At 43.9% G+C, this 6,726-nt stretch overlaps 1 long non-coding RNA gene across 2 annotated transcripts; it reads left to right on the top strand.

Annotated features, from left to right (window-relative positions):
- The first annotated feature begins 1,763 nt into the window (after window positions 1-1,763).
- Window positions 1,764-4,739, top strand: LOC139037362 (uncharacterized). 2 transcript variants are annotated; one of them, XR_011490139.1, is made up of 4 exons: window positions 1,764-2,627; window positions 3,099-3,190; window positions 3,897-4,058; window positions 4,527-4,739. It is a non-coding gene; the product is annotated as an uncharacterized lncRNA (long non-coding RNA). The 2 variants fall into 2 exon arrangements; XR_011490138.1 differs by having other exon boundaries at window positions 1,766-2,627; window positions 3,897-4,739.
- Window positions 4,740-6,726: the final 1,987 nt, after the last annotated feature.

The following is a 6,726-nucleotide window of genomic DNA, read 5'->3' as shown; positions in this document are numbered from 1 at the left end:
TTAGCTGTATTTCAGTATTAATGACAACAGTAGCAGTAATGTTAATAATTACTAACATAGCTGAGCACTTTATATGTGTTGGTCATTGTGCTCAGCACCTTATATGCATTATTTCATTTAATTCTCACAAGATATCCATAGGTAAATATTATTGTCTTAATTTGCATTTAAGGAAACTAATGTTCAGAAAGTTTAATTCAACTAACTGAGGTCAAATAGGTGGTATTTCAGAGGTCCCCTTTTAGGTACCCACTGAGTTCACTCAGTTGGGTGTTTCTCAGAGGATGACCCTTGAACCACTGAAACCAAAAAGACTCAGGGATTTATAACTTCAGATTCCTGGGCCCCTCTTAGACCTAGGTAGTCAAAATCCCTGGGAGGGTGGCCTTGGAATATGTATTTGCAAATACATTCCCCAAGAGACTCCGACACACACCAATTTTGAGACTCACTCTCATCTCTGACTTTTGAGATGTTTGGGACACACTCTACGATCTCAATGGCCAAGAAGCTGGACATGGTGTAGGGAGTGGGAGTAGACTTGCCCCTCTCCCCACGGAGCTGTGGGGGTGTTGGGGGCAGAAAACCTGTGTTTTAGCCCTTGATTGACTTATGCTCCTTATTTAATCTCCCTTGGCTTCCATTTCCTAGATTATTAACCAGGAATGATACTTTTCTTTTCAAGGTGGCTATGAGAATTAAAAGAGATAACTTGTGTGGAAGTAGAATAATATTTAAAAAGGAGAACGTGTTCTGCAAATGTATGTGATATTAATCACAGGTTTGCTTGGAATCTGGGGAAGTGACCAGGGTCCTGTGCCCAATGCTGGGCACTTTGTGTAACCACAGAGAAGGGGGAGAGGGTGGTGGACCCTCCTGGGGACTGGACATCTTGGGACCTTGGGAGGGGCCATTGGCTTTACAACTCACAGGAATTTACTCCCTGTAAGCATGTTCTGTCTGGTGCTGGCCCTCACTTACCAAGCTCTTTCACATGGACTGAGATGTGCTTTCTGCCTCAATTTCCCCCTTCTGGTCAGAGAAGGCCAAAGCACTTCCGCCTTCCGTGACAACCCCCTCTGTTGGTGCCATTTCCATAAGCCAGAATTATTTGATATTCTCTGTGTGCCTGGATAATTACCATTTATTTAATCATCAAAAGAGTACTGTGAAGTCTCCACTTCAATTAGACCCATTTTATGGATGAGGGAACAGATTTAAGGAGTTTAAGTAATCTGCCCAAGCCGGTTAATGGTGGAACTAGAGGACCTGCGTTCTTTTCCTGCATACCTCACTCCCGGGAAAGGATGGTAGGAGAAAGGTGTGTTAAACTTTGAGCTGTTCTATGGTCTCTGAAGGAGCAGCCTCTGTGTTTTGCCGTCCTCCTCCAGAACAACCTCTGCCTTTTCCTGCCCCTCTATAATGCAGCCTGAGTTATTCAATTAAGGAGGGAAATAATTGGCAGTGGAGAACGCCTCTAGCAGTGGTAATTACCTCCAGCGCCTTGTTGGAATAGTCAAGCTACATTTCAGCTTATGCTATAAAACCTTAATTATAATATAAACAGCTGCCCTTCAGTCCTGTGGGACAAGCTTCCCTCCCCCACTTCTCTGGCCCAGCCTGGTGGCTCTCTCATGAGTGGTCAGGGAGGTCCAGAAGCAGAAAGGGGCTTTGGGGAGGAGGGGAACTAAGGCCTATGTGCACCCTGGGCTTGGGGAGACTAAGCTACAGGGAGTGAATATTAGGACCCCATCCTCCAATGAGGAAGCCAAAGGCAGCATCCCCATCTTGGTACCACTCACCCCAAGCCTCTTGGTGGGTGGAAGACCAGGGAAGTTAACAGCCAACCTAGTGTCATTTGGCTTGGATAGGGTTTAGCAGAAAATAGCCTAAAGAATGGAGAAGGCAATGGCACCCCACTCCATTCTTTCCACTGGGAAAGATTGATGGCAGGAGGGGAAGAGGGTGTCAGAGGATGAGATGGTTGGATGGCATCACTGACTCAATGGACATGAGTTTAGGCAAACTGTAGGAGATAGTGAAGGACAGGAAAGCCTGGTGTGCTGCAGTCCATGGGGTCACGAAGAGTTGGACACGACTTTTCGCAACTGAACAACAACAAATGTGCCATCTTAGGGTAATATCTCTCTTACTTCACTTCCCTGTAAGGAAGCATAGAGTCTTCCCTTCTAGATTCAGACTCTGTGGCCACGCACGTCATATGGAGGGTTCAGTGCCCTCTAGGTTCTGTGCTGGACACGGTCATCAGTGGTTCCTCATCTAAATTGGACAGTACTTGTTTACATTAGGAATTTTCATCCCCATTTGGCTGTTGAGGAAAGTGAGCTTTTGAATTTCATCACAGATAAGGTTTGAAATGCAAACAACCCTGTAAGAGACAAGTTCAGATAGGTTGATGGAAATTGTATATTTTTGTTCAAGTAGGAGGAGTGTGTCACCACCAGGCATTCGAGGGTCCGGAGCATGGTGTCAATGAGGGGAGGAGGGCACAGAAATAAGAGAGGCCGGAGATGCTGTTTTGAGGAGCTCATAGATTTGCCCATGACTGTCCCTGGAACCGCACTAGGAGACGACTGGGTTTAGAACCTGGACTGAAAGGATCAAGAGTGAGTCACTCTGGTGGAGTGGGGTAATCTGATGGTCTGGGCTCCCTCTTCAGGTCTGTAGGCCAGATGGAGGGAATGAGCTTCTCAGTGGTCTTCAAAGTAAGATCATCTCCTGGAGAGCAGGGATGATTAAACTTCTATTTTTTAATCTTCTTTTGAATTTCTGATTTCCTTGTGTTTTATAATGGGGCGTATGTATAACTGGACACTTACTAATTTATATGCAAATAAGTATATGTATTTATGGGATGCATGCTCCCATGTTCAAGAATATTTTCCAACTTGGGGGTGCATGGTCAAAAAGTTTATAGTCCACTGGGCTTTAGATGATAAGATGCTTACTTGGATTTCTAATTTTTAAAAAACAATGCTCAGGAGGCACTGATTCATTTATTTGCTGATGACTTGGAGTGGTAATAATGATTGCCCACCGGAACATCCATGGCTTTACTCTCTCACTTAATCCTGCAGAAGCAAAGTAAATTGTCCATGGCATGGAGGCTGGAGCTGTGCAACTTGGATCCAAATCTCTATTCAGTTGTCTGTTGACTGTGTGACTTGGGGTAAGTTACTCAGCCTTTCTGTGCCTCAGTGTCCTCACTGGTTGGATGGGAGCTCACAGACTCTAGAATAGCCATGAGGATGAGATGAGTTAATGCATATAAATAGCTTCTAGGGGTGCTTCACTTTGAGTAACCATTCAAATGCTAAGTTAGCAAGATGGGATAAGGAAAGATAAATGGGGTTTCAGGGATGTGAATGGAAGAGCTGGCATTCCAGCTCAGGCCTGGCTGATTCCAAAGCGCTTATATTGGGGTCCACAATGGAAATGATTTGAAGTCCTTACCGGCAAGCAGATGAGAAGATACATCTGCTTCTGCTTCTCAGATTCTGTGATGCTCATCCTCCTCTCTGCACTTGTCTCTGCCATATCCCTGGCCAGCACAGAGGAAGAATGACAGTGCATCTTCCTCTCAGTTGCAGGAAGCCCCGCAAGGTGGCCCTTGCTAGCATCAACCCCAATGGGTGTGCTATTCCACCTCTCTGTGGCACTCCAAAACTCTCCCCAAATCCCTCAGGATGTCTTTGTTCCAAGAAGGGTTTCTAGAGCCTTCTGGAATGCAGAACAGATAAGCAGGAGTGTTGCAGAATGGAAGATGCTACAAAGGACTCAGGCAGGAAAGAGTGCACTTCCAATGGGGATGCTGGGAAAGATGTCTGGGCAGAAGGACCCGGGCTGCACCTTACAACCTTGCCTCCTGCCTCTAGGGTTCCTTGACAGCCCTTGAGAACGATGCACACATGTTCCAATTCTGTACAAATCCAGGAGCAAGGTGTCCTGGCTGCAGAGACCTTTCGGAAGTTTCTGTCAACTTAAGAGGCATCTCAGGTTGCTCTAACCCCAGTCTTTGCCCTGATAGCAGCTGCTGGGTGAGTCTGAGGTTCATCCAATTTGTTAAGAGCTTCAGACCCAGGGCTTCAAGGTGGGGAGAAGTGATCACTAGGGCATTCTTTGCTATAGGCTCCTAGAGATAAACTTGCTGGTCACAGACCAACTCTGCCCCAACCCTACAAGCTGGCCTCCTGCTTCCAGAACCATCTATGGCTCCATCTCCCATTAACACCACAGAACAGACTTCCTACCCACCTCCCTCAGAAGAACATAGCTTTGGGGGATTTTCTAATGGTTTTTATAGTAAACAGCAGTCAGGAGCTAGCAGTCAATAAAACTTCCAGAAATAAAGAGAATCTTGCAGTGTTTCAGGACTCTTTAAATGATGTACTTCAAACAAGAGGCTTGCATTAGAATCTAAGTTAAAGTCCTGGAGTGGCTTTTTGTATTTTTCCTTTCATGTTAACCTGACTACAACTTTATCTTCTCCATTCGCTTCCAAGAAGTCCTTCTGTAAAGAAGAGTTGAAGGCTGCAGCCCACGCTTCCCCAACATGGGGCATGCTTGCCAGCTCCGTCTTGTCAGTTATCTCTTGGTGGACGATGGGAGGAGGGAAGTGGCTCCCAAGAGACAACTAAAATGGTGCTTTAAGAAACCCTCAGCCAATAAAAAGTTGCTTACAGAGGTATAAGTCTTCTCTCTGTGTCAGCTTTCTTAACCTCCTAATCTCAACTGTCTAATTACGAATTTACAAGACCCTGGGGACGGCTGTCTTAAGTACACTGAGAAGAATGGTCACATTCTGTGTGAGCTAAAATACCCAAGGCTGGTAGTAAGAAAAGGAACTACCTATTAGATATTTCATAAAGCCAATCCCTAAAGTAGAAAAAAATAGTTCCCTCCAGACTTGCCCTATGGACTGCCTTTCATGGGCTGATTCATATTTATAAGCCAATTCGTCTGGAAATAAATCTCTTTAACACACTCAACTAACTCCAAGAGGTGTGTCCCATGGGAGCCAGTCTTCTTAAATGAACTGTCTCAAGAAAGATTTTAGCAGCAACATTGTCAGTCCTGGAACTTTTACCTTTGGTGGGGGAGAATATATATATATGTTATATATTATATATTATATATTATATATATACAATGTCAGGGATGGGTTGCTTGGAGACATAGTATACACAGAGTTTAAAAACTGCCAAGTTGAATTCAGAAACCTAAAAAGATCTTCATATACCTGGTTAAAGAGATGGCGTTGGAAGTAACAGGTGTCTTATACAAGCCTGAAACTCAGTAATGGGTCATTTGATCTGACCTCATTTGGACAGATGTTGGGCTTAGAGTCCACTACAATTTTTTTTCTCATCCAGATGGAAAATTATGTTTGCAAACTTGAGATTTCCTTCCCTCCCTCCCTTCTTTCTTATCTTTGAGGGTAAAAATGGTATCCCACAAAAGTTAAAATGAAGCTTTAGGAGATGACAGTGTTTTGGTTTGGGTTGGTGGTTTTGGGGGTGGAAGCTTGTACACCCTCATTTCAAAATCAGAGATTTTTTTCATCACATATTTTTATTGAGATATAATTATCATAAAATAAAGCTATCTAATTTACAGAGTTGTTTTGAGTCATACGTTAAATAAGATTAAATCAAAGAAACATGTGGAAGTCCTTCTGTACAATGTTCAATGTCAGTTGGATTGTAAGTATGACATCACTACTGATGCCACTTTTTCATTTAAAAACCTTCACTGGCTCTCCATTTCCTACAGAACAGCCTACAATCTAAGGCTCAAAATATTAAGGTGTTTAATAATTTAACCCCACTCTCCTTCTAGTATTATCTGCTACTACCATCTCATACCCCCCACTTGTCAGATAAAACTAGATAACAGGGAACTTTCCTGTCTCTCAAATTCCTCATGCTGCTCCTGTCTGCCTATCAAGGCCTTGCCATCCTTCAAAGAGAGAAGCCAACTCTTCCATGAAGGCCTCCTGATCACTCCAGCAGATATTTCGTTCCTGTCCAATGATCTATCTCATTACACTGTATCACTTCTAAGGTATTTGCCAGGTTCTGTTTTGTATAACTACCTATCATGACTAGCTCCCTTCTTTCATATAATTTTGATAAACATTCATTGAGCCTCTCTAATACGTAAACAGAGAGTGAGGCATGGGGAGAGGCTGGGCAGTGGTACAGAGATGAAGGATATGGTGTCTGCTCTGGAGGAGTTCAGAGCCTCGTGGGGACCCTTGAGGTGGCAAGCCCCACCATGGACAGTGCTGTATCTCCAGCTGTGTCTACAGTTTCCATGCACACCAGATATAGATGCTAATAAAATCAAAGAGTTTATAGGTAAAAAAGATCAGAACGTCAATGTCATTCCTTCATCTAGGAAAAGAAGAAATTAAGGCTCGAACAGGTTACTTAGCATGTCCAAGATCACCAGCACCCCAGAGTTTTAGGCAGAGTGCTGTAAGTAACCACAAACAAAACCGGAAAGTCCAGCTGGGAAGATGAGGCATGGGGACTATTGTTTGTTTATTTATTTTCCCTAAAATCCAGAGTTGCCCTTGGTCCCAAGAAGTCCATTTTCGCCTCTAGACATAAACACCATTTCTTATGAGGGGCCACTCTTTGGCCTCAGTAGAACCTGGATTTGAATTCTGTATCAGCCCCTTATCCTGTCTTCCCTAGTGTC

The sequence above is a fragment of the Odocoileus virginianus genome, chromosome 11 (genome assembly GCF_023699985.2).
Source record: "Odocoileus virginianus isolate 20LAN1187 ecotype Illinois chromosome 11, Ovbor_1.2, whole genome shotgun sequence".
NCBI lineage: Eukaryota > Metazoa > Chordata > Mammalia > Artiodactyla > Cervidae > Odocoileus > Odocoileus virginianus.
The sequence above is the reverse complement of the archived record's forward strand: the minus strand, read 5'-3'. Positions and strand labels throughout refer to the sequence as shown.